The sequence below is a fragment of the Lactuca sativa genome, chromosome 6 (assembly GCF_002870075.4).
Source record: "Lactuca sativa cultivar Salinas chromosome 6, Lsat_Salinas_v11, whole genome shotgun sequence".
NCBI classification, from domain to species: domain Eukaryota; kingdom Viridiplantae; phylum Streptophyta; class Magnoliopsida; order Asterales; family Asteraceae; genus Lactuca; species Lactuca sativa.
The window spans coordinates 194,105,363-194,123,592 of NC_056628.2; positions in this window are offsets into that span (position 1 = coordinate 194,105,363).

Sequence of the window (18,230 nt, forward strand, 5' to 3'; positions counted from 1 at the left end):
AGAAAGCTGAATCCTCGGAAGGCCATAACTTTTGCATACAAACTCCATTTTTGACATTCTTTATATGCACGCGTAGGTATTTACGAGCACTACAACTCTCTTTTAGACTTAAATAGCTAATTCTAAGTCTATTTTAAATTCCTCTTATTATATAGATTTATAGTGTGCAGTTTATCATAACTTCTTCATGCAAAGTCAGATTCAGACGTTCTCTATATTTGTGGAATCGTATGGATGTATACTTTGAGTTGTATCATAAAGAAAGTTCATATTTGTATTAGAATTTATCATGAACTACATAACACTCTTACCACATTACTAGGTTAACATAATCACATTACATGATTGGCATAATCACATGTGATTGTCTATTGACCTATTTTGACTAGTGTTACATCATCTGTTAAGGTTCCTTCTCCTCCAACCTTGTCTACTTCTCCGGAATCACTCCAACACTCATCGACATCTACGATGGTTAGTACTTCTCGACTTGGTCCTGGTCTTATTATTTGCTAGTATGCTACTTTTCTTCCCCTATTCACTGTTGAGATATATTTGATTTGTGGTCAATGTTCTTGTTGGTCAAAATTGTTTGTCTCAAAGTTCTACTTATACATATTTGAATGTTCTGATTGGTCAAAATTATGAGTTGTCCAACATTATTGATGCACCATGCCGTAATGGGTGTTAACTGTCAAGTGTCAGCAACATGAATTAGGTGTTTATGTTTTATGTATACATAGTATTTAACTACTTGTTCAAAACAATGTTATTAGACAAAGTGTTAAGTTGTTAATCTGATCTTAAAGTCTATTTCAAGAAAAAAAATGTAGGCATAATAATGCAGACAACCTGTTTGATGAAATAACAGAACAAAAAAACTTACATTCTACCATAGGCAATGACAACTCCAACAACATACATAGTTATGCCTCTTGCTCCTTAGTACATCACCAACCGACTACCATACCAACACAAGAAAGACCAGACGAAATAAGACGCACCATTGCTGCCAATCACTTTCTTCTTTTCTTCTATTACGTTCGGTTGGCAATGAACTTTTATATGATCTTTTCTTCTGTTCTGTTTGGTTATCCTGATGAAATAAAGTCCATTTCTTTTTGTTGGTTGTGTTTCAGAGGATGATGTAAGGCTGCTACTAGGGATCCACTATCATGAATTTGTGAACTTATGTTGTTAAACTGTGTTTGTTATTTTAAAAGTCTGTAGTTGTGAAGCTGTTAAGCTATTATTTTTTTTACTAATATAGTGATTATTTCAGTTAAAGAAGACCCTTCCCTAGATGGATGTTCCCATAATGGTGCCATTTGCCATCAAAGAAGAAACCCTAGACCAGGTTATATTCCTATATTGTAGTGTTTTTGGAACTAACCAACCATATTGGATAACATAATGCATGTTAATAACTTTATTTAGATTTGACGTATTAAGGATCAAAGGGTCTTTTTTTTGTAATTATAGTTTCATGTTATAATGTTCTATTTATTAAATTTATTAAATTTATATGGTTATATTTATGTTATATTTAATGTTATATTGTTATATTTATTAATTTTTTAATAATTATTTTTATAATTAATGGTCTTCGATTAATCTCCGCCTAGCCGATTAATCCCTTGACCCCAGTCCACCGCCAAGCCTATGTCGATTTTTTTGCAACCTTGGAATTAACTAAAGAACTTGTTTTGGTTAATTAACTATGTAAAAAAGAACTTACTAGAGCTTTTTAGTAGTTTTTGGTACTAGCTTAGATAGAACACATCTTAAATAACAAAGTTTTTGTTGATTGCATAATTAGGAAAGTCGCAACAGAACTGGAATGCTTTTTATTACTAAATTTTATTAAGTTATTTTCAATGCTATTTCTAGTTATAATTAATATTCATAAATCCCCATTTTATTATTTTCTGCATTTCACTAGTGTGTGCCATACGCAAAGATGCATTGACCATTAGGCTGTGTCCCTAAGGATTCGACCTTCCTTCCATGTGTTACCCATTACTGCAATCAAACAATGATATTTTTATTTGTTCAAGACATCCACGACAACGTCTTAACACGGTTCCCTTGACTAAATTGACAAAGAAGAATGTTTATTTTTAGTGGGGGCCAAAGTAGTAGGCAACAATTGAGGTATTGATATAGAAGTTATGTAAGGCACCATTGTTGACCCTTCAAGAGGGTGTTGAAGATTTTCTGGTTTACTGTGATGAGTCGATTTTGGGTTTAGATGTTGTGCTTATTTAGAGGGGTTATATGATTGCATATACTTCGAGACAGTTGAAGCCTCATGAGGAAAATTATCCTACTTACAACTTGGATTTGGGAGTTGTGTTTTCGCCCTCAAAATTTGGTGGAATTATTTGTATGGAGTTAGATGTACTACACTCACAGATTTGAAGAGTTTGCATTATCTGATGGATCAGCCGAGCCTTAACATTAGACAATGACGATGGTTATATGTTTTGAAGGCTTATGATTGTGAGATTCTTTGTAACGTCCTGATTTTCAACCCAAAATTTTCATTTATATTTATTCAACTATATCAGAGTATAATTTCAAAAACATGTTGCGAATGCGCATATGTACAATCGAACCTTACTATTCTCATGAATTAATGAAGCATATGAAAAACATTTATGATCAACTGGGCAACCATGAGGTTTAGTGAGTTCCCAAAAACACTATATACTACAATACATATACATGCATATAACCAATGACCCACGATCTGTCAATAATATGTGCAATTGAGGCCTACACACCACTTCATTAATACCGGTCTATGTGTACTTACGACATATACACAATTCCATTAACAAGGTTCTATGTGTACTTACGGTCTACACGCCATTTCGTTAACACGTGGGCCTATAGGCTCCCAACCTATTTGTCATTCTGCCATCGTCCCCTAACTAAATCTAATAACGATTACACATATAAAGACTACACTCTAGGCTCTCCTAGTACTGACACACTTATACTTTCTACTCTTACCAGTTTCATGTACATTTACACTTAAGCACATAGAGATTATACTATCAACTTTACTTTACTAGCTCTCTATCCTAACATACATTGACATATTTTGTTATACATAGTATAGTAAGATAACTCACCTGGACAGTTATTCAGAAGATTGGTAGCTATCTGGGTGATCCTACTAACTATCCAACTGGCGGATAATGCACCTAACAAGTATTAACCTATAATACTATAACTTATTAATCTTTATGGTGATATGGTAATGAAATATATATCTTTCATTAGTCCCAATTAATACTAAGAGTTCTACCAAATAAGGATCACCCATGAAGGACAGTTAGGATGCTAGAGCATTTTGGCATATAGCCTTTCTAAAATCCAGCAACCAAGGCAACGTGACAATTCTAGGAACCTCACCTATCAGTAGATCAATCAGTATTATAATTGGACTTACTGATAAATGTTATTTATACATTCATAAAAATGAATATGAGTATAAATATAAGCTACACTTAAAGTGTAGTAAGTGCAACTTAAGTTACAGATATTTCTAACGAAAACTAGAAAAAGTCGCAAACAAGACCCCGATACCAAGCACTTCTTTCTGCCCGACAATCTGCTATCCCAAAGCTTTGTTAAATCATAGTTCTTTAGAACCCCAATAATACCAATAGAAATCAAATCTAGAGAGAGATTTATGAGGAATTTGAGTGAGGAATAAGCGAAACCCAATATCCCCATTTATAGTTCGGAGATGCGCCACACGCACAAAGGAATCGAGGCACGTGCTTGGTGTTCTTCGTTGGCCGGAGCCACATATCAGCATAGAGGTGGGCCGCGTCTCATCTTCTATAAGGTCATGTGCATCGTGCCGTTCGTGCGTGTGAATTTCTGGTTTTTCAAAAAATCACATCTTCTTCATACGAACTTCGTTTTTATGTTATTTATATCCATGTGTAGCTATCGACGAGATCTACAACTTTCATTTAGACTCCGTCAGTTAATTTTCACTTTTTTTAAAGCTATATTTTTAACAGGATTAGACTGTTAAAGTCCGTATAAAAATTATAACTTGTACATACAAATTTTATTGTTGACAGTCTTTATATCGATGGAATCATATCAGCGAGCTCGTCGATTCTCGTTTAGATTATTTTTCCTAACAATCCCTATTTGAATTCCAGTTTCTATGTATCACATTGTTGCACTAAAACTTATAAAACTCATAAGTTCCTCATAGGAAGTCATATTTGAACGTTCTCTATATGCACACTCTTTCTTTTTCAACTACGACTTTCGTTTAGATTACTTAGTCTAATAGGTGAATTATCTCTAATTCGTATTTTATGATGTGATTTGCCGTATAAGGCTGAACGCAAAACTTCGAAGAATCATAACTTCTTCATACGAAGTCAGACTCAAGCGTTCTATATATCTATGGAAATTGTATTGACGTTTTCTACGTGTTTATAATGAACTTTGGCTAAAAATTAATATATATATATATATATATATATATATATATATATATATATATATATATATATATATATATATATATATATTTCAAATTTTATAAACAACGATTTATATCGAATTTTATTGGAATGTGAAAACGGGCTGTTACAATTCTCCCCCACTTATAAAGATTTTGTCCCCGAAATCCTGCTCCTTATGCTCTTGGATGTCGGATTATTGGAGTTTATCGAGGCCAAATTGTAATCTAGTTGATACTTCCGCATTAACATTCCCCATAGAACTTTATTTTCTATCTTAGTTGTACTCCCGAACTCTTCGCGAAGTATTCCTAACGACGAATGATCACCTTCAAACGTGAAATTTCGATATGTTATTTTGACTAGGAACACTATCAACTCCTTATAAAGTGATTAATTATGAAAGTCTATCTACGACACCCTAACGAAATCTACTTTCCGGGACATGGCTCTAGAAAGGCTGATGGAATACCCTTAAAACACATACGAATTTAGATCGCAAACGGTATTCCAACCTTGTTCAGGTGTTCTAACACTTTGAATTTTAACCAAAACTACTATAATGGGTTTATTTGCTTAAAAACACTAGAATCAATACTCTAATATTGGTGACACACTCATTATAAGGCTTGCTCCTTTTTCAACTTACTAGATTATAATGAACACTAGGACACCAATAGCCTTCTTACAGGGCTTTAACTACATTACCTGTATCTAGGTATGACTACTGCTCGAGTAATTTGTTCCTATATCTGCTTATGAAACTTCATAATACTAGCCAACTATTGGAGTTTTGATGGTCGATCACTCTTGTCATCATCCTTCCTTGATCACAACAGATCTCTAGTACTTCAACTTTCGAGGCTATAACATCTTTTAAATTAACGAAGTGTCTCGAAGACTGGATTTTTTTTAAGCAATTGATGTTTATGTTGGTTAACTACGTAGCCTACTGAATCCATCGTCTAGTAGCTCCTACACTACAAGGATATCTGAGCCACACGCGGGAATTCAGTCAATTTCTAAATCCTATCAGACGCTTAGGAGGAAAGGACAACCTTTTATTGAGAAGTAAGAAACTCATAGCCTATGGGTAATGTTTAGAAGAAGAATTCCTTTTTCTTTTACCCTAAACAACTAAACCTAAATGAACAATTTTTATCTACATGTTTTGCACCATCCTGGTCCTCTATGTAGAGACCGAAAGTCGAACTTCTCTTCACAATTTCATCTTATGGATTGTTTCTCCCCCACTTGGGTTCGACCCATTTTTTTTTGCTATTTGTCATTGATCAAAGACCAAGCTGGCTTTGTTTATGTGCCTGTTAAATTCAGAAGAGGACAGTTGGCCCTAATGTTACCCATCTGATTGTAGTAGAAACAAATATGCACTCCCTATGCTTCTTGCTTACATTCTCAGCTAAAATGTCCCTCTTTGTCGTATTTATAGCATATCACATCACGAAAAACTCCCTTGTGCAATTTCCCATACTTGTTACATCGAGGCCCTCTCTATCCTACAGGTTTTCAATTGTCGTGCTCTAATCTAGTGGTTGTCAGTGGAGACGGAGCTGGAGTCTGTCTCTTTTCCTTTCGTTGAGTTTCCAACTAAATTTCCCTTCTCATGGCATTCTCTTGCATTTATGCTAAGGTCTTGTATCGATTATTTGATATGAACTCCCTGATATCAGTCTTGAGCATAATCAAGTATTGATACATCTATATTTTCTCTGATGAGGCATATTATGGGCAAAACAAGGCTCTCTCGATGAACATCTTAGTGATCTCAGTCACCGATTCAGTAGTCTGTTTGAGTGACAGATATTCTTGATCGAGCCGCTTCCTCTCTACTGGTGGAACATACTCTACCTTGATCATCTTAAAAAACTGCTCCCAAGTCATCACACTCTTCTCAGCAGGTGAATAGTTGTTGATGACAAAGTTCTACCAGTCTTTTTCTCCTAGACGTAGAAGATTTTTTGTGTATCTGAACTTCAGGTTCTTCGGACAAGCACACGTGTAAAAGAATCCTTCCACATATGACATCCATTTCATAGCAAGAATTGGATCCCTGACACCATCAAACTCAGGAGGTTTGATCTTATTGAACTCTTGATAGGGCATTTTCCTTTTTATAGACGAGGTTACAACAACGACAACAGTACTAGTAACGACAACATACCGTTCATCAAATAGGGCTATCAATTTAATCTTAATAGTTCAAAACATTTCTACAATCATCTCTCTTATAGTTGTTGATACTACAGCCTTTATCCAATCAGGTATATACCAGTCTCGCTTGGTCCTGACCCTTCAGATCTAGAACCCGACTCACTTGCTCTTGTGATCATCACCATATTGAAGGTGTAATGGGAATAGGTTAATATGAATCGAACTAACTCCAAAATGATATTATAATCCTCTCAAGTTTCATAGAAACTTTGTAGCTTTTATTGATTTATGTATGGATCATGTGCTTCTGGTAGTACGAGCCCATACTACCTTCCACACCTATCCATACTAGATCCAAGAATTGCTCCAAGGTTCCCAAGTTACTACATTCTACTATTGACACGCCTTTTCACACTTACAATGTTACAAGGACCTAATTATTTCTTTCCTGGAATTTAATAGGATCTTGTGTCTTTATCGACACTTTACCTTATGAATATATGTCCTATAAAGCATATATTAAACTTCATAGGCTCTCCTTCTAGGATTCCTTCCACTCCTCTATACTATTGGCTGGGGAAAATCTTCTACTAATATTAACTAATTATCAAACGAATACAATTACATGCCGCTAAAATTAAACAGCTTTTCAACTAAAAGATCTGACACTATGACGGTTAAAATCAAACGAGAGTTACGCAATAGCGCCAATTCAAGCAATATAAAACTATTTAATTTTAGGAGCATGCAACCTAACATATTTTTTGAATAACTAAGTAATATTTAAAATAGGTTCTAAGTTGAAAATAACAAGCAAATCCCTAAGCTATACGACATCTTAAATTGTTAGGTCCAGCTTAGTGTTACGTCCTTTGGGCTCGTTAGCTAGTCCATGTTTTGTCTCCGGTATGGGTCTGTCCATCCGTGAGTTTTATGTAGGGTTTATTATAAATAGATGCTTGCATGCATCCTAGAACGGTACGATTAGACAAGAATTGATAGAGATTTTCAAGTGTATTCATCGTTCTTATTTTGTAACCCTAGAATCCTCTACAGCGGAAGTTCTTCATCGAGCTCTGCTAAGGATTGAGTTAATCTAATCATTCGACTCATTCAGATCCATACTTGTGTTTTATCTCACTGTTTTTACGTTCTTTATTTACCTGTTACAAAGATCTAATCGATCAAAGAGTTTTTATAACTCATCAATTGGTATCAGAGCACGAGGCTGTGTAATTCATACACATTTCTTCTGTGAAAGAAGCGATTAGGGTTATTCCGCATTAACTGATATTTATTGAGCCGTCATTCCATAATTGACGTAACTCAGCATTTATTTCTTTTGCCCTAATAATACATATTACAAGTCTGATCTTTCAAACAGGCTAAACGATCAAGCATGGACGAGTCTCAATCTAATCCTATCAACATCTCAAACAGCATTGGATCAATGACAAAGATTCCAATTCTTTACACCCAGGATTACGAAGTTTGGGCGCATCATTTTGAAGATTATGTCATCGGATCTGAAGATAATGGGTATCTTATTTGGGAAGCCATTGTGTCTGGACCATTTGCTCACTCAGGAACATCTAAAATCATTAAAACTCAGAAAGAGTACAATGATCTGTTAAAAGATGTAAAAGACGTTGCTCAAGACGAAAAGGAAAAGGTTCGGTGCAACATTAAAGCATTAAGACTGATCCCATTCGCTCTTCAATCTGATACATTTAGGTTGGTGAGTTCCTGCAGTACCGCTAAAGAAATCTGGGATAGGTTGCGAGAGCTATATTCCACAAATGAAGATTTGGAGCATTCTATTCAGACCTTGCTTTTGTCTGAGTTTGGTGAATTTAAGCAGAATTCTGATGAAACTGTCACTCAGACGTTTGATCGCTTCAATCATCTTCTTAGCAAGATGATCAAACATGATATAGAAAGGAAGTTGATTGAACAGAAGGTCACCTTTTTAAATGGCCTAAGATCTGAATGGAGAGTTGTCGTGTCTACAGTTAAAGCTCATGAGCAGTTCAAGTCATATTCATTGGCAAAGCTGGTGGGAATTCTGAAATCCCAAGAAAAGATTGTCATGAAAGAGAAGAATGTGGTCTCAAGTTTGGGATCCTTGGCCCTCCTATCAAAAGGCAAGAATGCAGTGGAAGACGAAGATCTGAACCTAGAGGACTATGATCTTACGTCGGAAGATTATGCTATGATGGTGTCCAATCCCAAGAGGTTCATCAAGAAGAGGTTTCCTACCAATAAAAACAGAAATTGGCAGGGAAGCTATAGTTCTGAAAAGGTAAGGGAGGAGCCGAAGAAAGAGGAACCAAGGAAAGAGGCGAAAGTTGATGGAGATTCTGGTGTTACCTGCTACTACTGTGGAGGAAAGAACCATTATGCCAAAGATTCTGTTTTGAAGAAAATGGCAGAAAAAGATGAGGAAAAAGATGTAGAGGCTGTCTTAATGAAAAAGCTTGAAGAGATCAAGAGGAAGAAAGCTGCTACTAACCCTTCTATGAATGCTCTTATTGTACAAGGTTCAGCAGAGGATGACGAGTTCGGTGGCGTGCAGGTATGGTCAACCAACTCAGAGGATGATGAAGTGAGAAAGCCTTCACATGGAAAGGCATATGTTGCGAGAGGTGACGAAAGTAGTGGGAAGTGTTTGATAGTGACTGATGTATCTCACATGAGGGGATACAATACTGATGGTGGGAAAGAGGACACCAAGGAGCGAGAGGACTTATGCTTCACATCAAAACCTCTCAGTGTGCAGATCAATGAGCTTGATGAATTGATCAAGAAGGTACAATCTCTTTTTATTTCATTCAAAGTTCCACAGAAATCGTATGAAAAAGAATTAAATAGCTTAAATTCAAGAATCTCAAATCTGGATAGTTGTTTAACTCAAACACGGGTCACCAATTCTAACCTAACTGACCAAATAAGCAGGGTGTCATCCAAGAGTGAGGAGCGAAGGATGTGGATACAGCAAAAAGAGTCGGAGCTGATAAAGTCTAAGGATGAAAACATTTATATACAAAGAGACAATTTAAAACTTTTAAAACAGAGAAATGTTTTTTGTTTGATTGCTAAACGATTTTATGCTAACATCACTCAACTACATCTAAATTGTGAAATAGGACAGAAAATTCATCGCATGATTTTGCCCTTCCTTGAGTTTAAGGAGGATGAAATCGATGCTGAAGCATATAACTGCGAAAGTGTTGTATCATCTGATGATGTGAATCCCACTTACATGTATGGTCTGGACAAAATAGAACCTTTCATAAAGTCCAAGGACCATAAGGACATGCTGAAAAACCTTTTGGATGAAAACGATAAGCTGAAACTAAGGACTGAACTATACAAAAATTTGACTCGTTGAGTGCCAATTTAAGTTCAGAAAATAAAATTGATGTTGAAAACACGTCTGAACTTAATGAGGACGACGATATGAGTGTAATTTCTGTAGAGGATGAAGTTGACTGTTCTGAGTTTGTCAAGAGAGAACCTGAAAACCACAAAAATCTTATTTCTGAAAATTCTGTGTAGTTTGCTCGATTGTCCCAAAATAAGTCCCCGATTCTAGAAGAAAAGGCTGTTGTGTACCAAAAGGTGAGAACAACACCAAATCAGGTATATAAGGTCACAGGAGTAACCGAACATCAAACAGCTGAACTCACTGACATAGTGAACGAAGATAACGCAGATGGCTGTGATGAGTTTTTCTAGTCTACTCCTATAGATAATGCTGACGAAACTGTTTGTTTGTCAGAGCGGACGTCCTGGAAAACCAAAGGCAGATATGTACCAGAGCCACTAAACAAGCCTGACAACTTCGACGTGCCAAGCACTAGTGGTACAAAAGAAGTTCCTGTAGAAGAAGTCACTTCCACAAGCGAAAAATCATCAATGAAAAGTCAACCGAATGACAAGAAGCAAAAGCAAAAGGCTAACATCCACAAACAGCCGAAACAAGTGAAAGATCAAAAGCAGCAAAGGAATCAAACATACAAAAAGAATCTCTCTGAGCGAAAGCCGTTTTGGCGCTCTCAAAACAATCATTTCTCTTATCATGATAGAAATTCAAAGTCAGAGAAAAAGGCTTTCGGGCCACATGAGGAACCTAACCGAAAGGACAGGTTCGGTTCAGAGAGCAACAACAACCGAAAGGACAGGTTCGGTTCAGAGAGAATCAACAACCGAAAGGACAGGTTCGGTTCAGAGAGCAACAACAACCGAAAGGACAGGTTTGGTTCCAAAAGCAATAGCTACCGAACGTCCAGGTTCGGTCCCTCCAATGACCAAAAACAAAAGAGTCATATCGAACAACAAGTCAGAAGAAATTCCCATTATAATTCTTCGAGCTCTCAATTCTCTTCTAAACCTAATTTTGTTCCTGCTCAAAGTTCAAAATCATCAAAGGATTTGAAAGGAAAAGCGAAGATTTCCTCTGTCAAGAATGACCGAAAGCAGTCTAAGGCCCAAACGCCAAAACCTGAAACCAAAACGATTGTATCTAATCCTAACAAAATCAAAGTATACACCATTAAGAAGAAAGATGAAACAACATTAATAAAAAGAACATATCTTGTTGATGTTTCTCTTAGTATTTCTGTTCCTGTGAAAGGCTCACATGGACCCAAGAAACTTTGGGTTCCTAAATCTGGTTAATTTTTGCAGGTTATTAGTGACGAGCAGTTCGACGAAGAATGGTACATTGACAGTGGCTGCTCACGTCACATGACAGGAAGGAAGGAGGAGCTAAGGGAATTTTGATCTCTTCAGAATGGTGGGAATGTCAAGTTCGGGAACAATTCTTATGTAACGATAAAGGGTTATGGGATGATAACCAATGGAGACTTCACAATAAGAAAGGTGGCATACGTTGAAGGGCTACAACATAATCTCATCAGTGTATCTCAACTGGTAGGAGGTACCGGTCTCAAAGTTTCCATTGACGATGAGGGTTCAGAAATCATAGAAAAGAAAACAAAAAGAGTGATTCTCAAATCAGAACGCAAAGGCGAAATGTTTCCTCTCAATCTCAAACCTATCAAAGGAAATCCAGCTATATGTCTTTTATCCAAAGAACATTCTGACGAAAGCTGGTTGTGGCACAGAAGGCTCTCACACCTTAACTTCAAAGACATCAACAAGCTTGTCATAGGAGGTCATGTTAGGGGTCTCCCATTGCTCAAGTTTGATCGAGAACATTTGTGCGCTGCATGTGAAATGGGGAAGCAAAGTCGTCAAAGTCATCCATCCATTATAAACACAAAAGTTGTTGAACCACTTGAGTTGCTTCACATCGACATATGTGGTCCATCATCAATAGAAAGCATTGGCAGTAGCAAGTATATCCTTGTTATTGTTGATGATTTTTCACATTTTACATGGGTGCTCTTTGTGAAGCACAAATCTGAGGCTACTCTCAAGCTAAAGATGTTTATTAAGCAGGTTGAAGTGCAACTGAGAAAAGTCGTTCGCAACATCGGAAGCGACAATGGACTGGAGTTCAAGAACAAAGAATTTGAATACTTTTTGGCAGAAAAAGGTACCAGTCACAACTTCTCAGCTCCCTACACACCTCAACAGAACGAAATTGTCGAAAGACGAAACCGATCCTTGTGTGAGGCGGCCCGAACGATGCTAAGTTTCGCTTCTCTTCCTTTATATTTCTGGGCTGACGCTATTGCTGCAGCATGTTTCACGCAGAATAGGTCTTATCTCAACAAGAGCTTTTCTCTTACTCCCTATGAGATCATAAACAACAGAAAGCCGAACGTAAAATTCTTCCATGTATTCGGCTCACGATGCTTCGTCTTCAACTCCAAAGAACATCGTAACAAGTTTGACGTTAAAGCTGATGAAGGAATTTTTCTGGGATACTCACTTACTTCAAAAGCATACCGGGTTTTAAATAAGCGGTCGAGGAAAATCGAAGAAACATATTATGTGACTTTCGATGACAACTACGTCAAAAAGCTAAAGGCTACTAAAGAAGTAATTGGAGAGATTTTCACTCAAACAGGTCAAGTCACTGCCTCGATTGCTAATCTGTTCGATCAATTTATGGAATTATTCGATGAACCTGAGAAATCTACTCTATCGGAGGCCAAGGCTGCAGACAACAAAGTCGACCATCTGAAGAAAATCGTCGAAGATGCCACCAAACGAATGGGTGAAGGAGAACATGTTCTAAATGAACCTCCTAAGCATGATGCTTCAGTTGAGGAGGAGAATCCACCTCCTTCAAAACAACCGAGCTCACAAATTGAGGAGGAGAATTCTATTCCAGTTCCACCCGAAAGCTCAACTGCACCCGAAAGCCCTTCAGCACCCGAAAGCTCATCAATACCCGAAAGTCCTGTAGCACCAGAAAGTCCAGCTACACCGGAAAGCTCATCAGTCGAGGGGGAGAATGGCGATATGTTCTACGACGATGATAGTCAATCTGAATTGGAAGAAATGCTGAATGTTGAATTGGATCCATCTTATGATCCAAATTACCCTCCTCGTGATAAGTGGACCAGAGATCATCCTGTATCCCAGGTAGTAGGTAATGTCTCAGAAAAGGTCCTGACCCGATCTCAAATGAAGGCAAAGCAAACATCTTTATTCTCCAGAGTAGAGTTCTGCATGTATAATTCTTTCGTCTCAAAAGTTGAACCGAAGACAGTAAATACTGTTCTTGATCACTCTGACTGGGTTCAAGCTATGCAAGATGAACTCAACGAGTTCGAAAGAAATAAGGTTTGGCGCCTCATTCCAACTCCTAAAGACACCTCAGTTGTTGGTCTCAAATGGGTATTCAGAAATAAAATGGACAAGGAAGGCAACGTGATTCTAAACAAAGCTCGTCTCGTGGTGAAAGGATACTGCCAGGAGGAAGGAATTGATTATGAGGAAACTTTTGCTCCGGTAGCAAGGCTGGAATCTGTTCGAATATTTCTGGCTTATGCTGCACACAAGAACTTTGAGGTCTACCAAATGGACGTGAAATGCGCCTTTCTGAATGGAGAACTTGAAGAAACAGTTTACGTGGAGCAACCTACCGGATTTGTTAATGAAAAGTACCCAAATCACTGTTATATACTGGACAAGGCAGTTTACGGTCTGAAACAAGCACCTAGGGCATGGTATGAAACTCTAACCAAATTTTTAAAGATGTCAAAATTCAAACAAGGTTCGTTTGACCCAACCTTCTTCCATAAGAAGGAAGGTAACCACCTTATGATTGTTCAAATCTATGTCGATGATATCATCTTTGGCTCAACGAATCCTAGCTTAACCGCTGAATTCAGAAAGCTGATGGAGACTAAATTTGAAATGAGCTCAATGGGTCCGATTAACTTTTTCCTTGGTTTAAACATTCGACAGGGACCGGAAGGCATCTTTATCAACCAAGAAGCTTACACCAAGACTCTTCTTGCTAAATTTGGCATGATGGGAGACTCAAATGTTAAAGTTCCAATGGCATTCGGCACCAAGCTAATACCATCCTTGGAAAAACCGGCAGTCGATATTACGTTATATCGCCAGATGATTGGTTCGTTAATGTACCTTACCGCTAGCAGGCCTGATATAATGTTTTCTGTCTGTTACTGTGCTAGATTTCAGGCGAATCCTCGTGAACCCCATATGATTGCAGTGAAAAACATACTCTGGTATCTAAAACGAACCACCTCTCTCGGTCTATGGTATCCATCAAACTCAGGTTTCTTCGTTCAAGCCTACTCAGATGCAGACCTTGGAGGTTGTGGTTTAGACAGGAAAAGCTCCACTGGAGGCTGCCAATTCCTAGACGGGAAGTTGGTTAGCTGGCAATCTAAGAAACAGACATGTGTATCTCTGTCTACAGCCGAAGCAGAGTACATCGCAGTTGCCTCCTATACATCTCAAGTGATTTGGATCCAAAGCCAGCTCCGAGACTATGGACTCAATATGAAAAAGATCCCTCTATATTGTGATTCAGAAAGTGCAATTAGGATCTGTCATAACGCAGTGCAACATTTCAAGACCAAGCATATAGCACTGAGGTATCACTTTATTAAGGATCATTTGGAAGATGGGAACGTCGAAATCCACTTTGTTTGAACCACTGATCAACTGGCTGACATCTTCACCAAAGCTCTTCCTGAAGCATCTTTCAACAAAGTTCTACAAGGGCTAGGAATGATGGAATCGGAGTCAGTACCAAAGACTACTTCTCAAAATTAACAGTTGGAAGCGAAATAGACCAAACGTTCGTGTTCGGGTCTCATGTGTGCCGAAATGAACCGAACGCTCGGGTTCGGGTCTTGTTCTGGTATACCAAAATGAACCGAACGCTGGGGTTCGGTCGTATTATCTGTTCGTCGCTTATCACTCAAAGGTAGTTTCTTTGGTTGTAAACCTTTTGTATTATTTTCTCAAATTCATTTTTCTCATTTTCAAAGTTCTTTTTTTTTCAAACTTATTTTTTTGGCAACCGAAATAGACCGAACGCTCGGGTTCGGTTCCAAATTTTTTTTTAACCGAAATAGACCGAACGCTCGGGTTCGATCCCAAATTTTTTTTTGTGTCCAATTTTTTTTTGCGTCTCATCTTTTTTTTTATTTTTTATTCTTTTTTTTTAAATAAAAAAAATTCCAAAAATAATTTTTTACTCCTTTTCTTATTTTCTTTTCGTCAATTCAAAAACTCCAAAAATATTTTTTTATTTTTTCTATTATTTTGGTTTGTTTTGTGTCTTATCTTTTTGTGTGTCTATTTATGGGGAAATTATTTCACTAGTTAAGTGTCCCTAGAAGCATGTTGTTGTATGTGTCCAAAGCCTCACCTGATTCTGAATAATAGCCTTACTGACTTGGTACAAACAAACCTTGTCTTCCCAATTAGGCTTTCATATTTATTCTAATCAGGAGCTACCTAACTCTCTTCTCACATGAGATAAGAGTCTTCTGCTTGGTCCCTATTTTAACAGCAGAGGTACTTTTGTTTCTTTACACCACCTACACTACTTTTCTCCATCTCATTCGCTTCATAAACGTAACCCTTGAGACTCTCAGAAATTACCACTGAGGTTTATGGTTACACAATTTCTGTGTTTATGATCTTAGCTTCGTGCAACTACGAACTAAGTGAAACCCACAATTCAATACCTACTATGCATTGACGATGAACAATCAATTTTGCTCTAGCTATTACTAACGAATTGACGGACATCTCCATGGGGATGGAAAGTAAAATCTCTAATTTCCTTTTGAGTGATTCCTATGAAATTGTTAAATCTAATAACATTTCTTCCCTTGGAATCCATTTTTATTTTTTTGAGATTTTACATAAACTATTTTATCTAGCCACTTAAATTATTTCAAACCTACTTGTTCAATAGACTACATTGGTCTCACAAGTACTTCGTTCGATTTCTGTCTTATATCAAGATCAGGAATTCTGAATTGAAGCGAAAGCCACCCAAATTAGCCTAATTAAAAGAAGCGTTTCAACACTTCTCAATAAGTGTCTGATCGTTATTTAACGGGAAACCACACAAACACTTTAAAGTCTCTCTTGACTTTGAAGGAAGAGATTCGTGCCCGGGATCCTTTGTTTCGTGTCTTTTATGACATCACAAACTCCCTCATATGTGTTGCTTTATTTCTTTTCCTTTTACACACTAAGCACGAAAATCTTTTTGATTTTCTAGAATTCTGGTTTCATTAATTACAAGGCATAATTTTTAAATGGGATTTGAAGTTATAAGGGAGTTATGGTTAATATTGATCCACATGGTCAATTTTGCTTTAAGATGCCGTTTCATCTAAAAGGATAAGATGCTGACTCAGGCGGGAGTCCAATCGATTTGATTTTCAACCGGCGCTAGAAGGCTAGGCGTGCGAATTGGAACTGTTTCATTTACAAACGGCGCCTGATGGGAAGGCGTGTAAATCGGGACGGACACTCTCTCTCATGCGTAATCATTGGAGATACCAACTGTCACGCATCCATCACTTCCGAAAAACCCTTCGTATTTCCCTCGAAGATTTAGGACAGATTCTTCTCTCTCCTCTACCCACAGTATAAAAGGTAACGTAAACCATTGTTTACCTCTTTACTGCACCCATATTTCAGAGAGCAAGAAAACCTTCAAGCATTCTACTGTTCATCATCTCTCCCATCTTCTTCAAAACAATGGCGGATTCTTCATCAGTTCATGCTACTTCCCACATCCTCCCGATTCATCCCCAACAGAGTTTAATCATCGATCTTACTCCTCAGGTCTATGATGCATTCATGTTCCCGATAATTGAATGTCTCAAGTACTCGCCGATTGCTCCTGCTCTCACCAAAGTTGAAGCAGTTCCTATGGAGTTCTTATCTCAGATCTTCGCCACTGCTCATTACGACAAGGCAGTCGACAGGATCTTCTTCGACGTGCTCGATCACAAGGCCTCTATCTCCAAGCAGAGATTTTGCTCAATTTTAGGGTTTGAACCTGATTCAACTAGGTTTAACCCGGAATCGATTCCGGTGGGTCACATGTTCTCTATGTTCTACAACATGGGGTATACTGAGGTGCTGACAACGGTCACGAAGTTCAAGAAATCGTGCCTGCCTCCACAGTGGAATGGGTTGTTTATAGTGCTGTTCAAGGGGCTGTCTGAACGCAGTGCTGGATCAGACGGAGCAAGTCATCTGTTCGTCTCGATTCTCTACGGGATCTACAACGGTATTAACTTGGACTACAGGTCGGTCCTATGGCAACAACTCATTCAGAGTCTGTCTTCTACATCTCGGCATTCCGAGATTTCCTATGCTCGATTTTGGACTCTCATTACAAAATGGGTGATGGACAAGTACCACGTCCCCATTATTGCAGGTTCTCCAATGTCTTCGATTGGTACTTTCCATACCACGAAGATCATTGTTTCCGAAGCATCCAAATTTCAATTCATTGGCTCTATTCCTGAGACGATGTATGGAGATGTTCCTGCCGACAACCGGATCATTCGAACCTACAAGAAGTTTCGACACTCTGGTCCTCGGGAGCTTACTCCAGAGATGCTCAAGTCCATCCATGAGGCTGACAAGCCTACGTCAAGGGGAAAGAAAACTGACAAAGGCAAAGACAAGCAAGTTGGTAAGGGAGCGAAAGGCCCATCTCCCAAGAAACGAAAAACCACCAAGGTTGTCCAATCCCCTCCGCTGAAGAAGAGAAAAACCCAACCAAGGCGAAAGCTGATTATCGCTTCCTTCTCAAGCGAATCTGAGGGAGAGAGTTCTGACTCTGACGGAACTCCTCGTGGTAACACTCCACCACGATCGCCTACTCTAGAAGTTCACTTTTCTACTTCTCCAATCTCTTCTCCACCAGTTACCATTCCCATTTCCATTCCCCCCATAACCTCCACCTCTCAAATACCATCCACCTCCATCCCAGTACCCCCACCCATCTTTACAGAAGCAACCACAACAACCGTTGAAGTAAGAACCAACATATCTGATACGGGGGTTCATACTGATGCACCCAAGCCCCCACCAACTACCGAACATACAACCTAACCC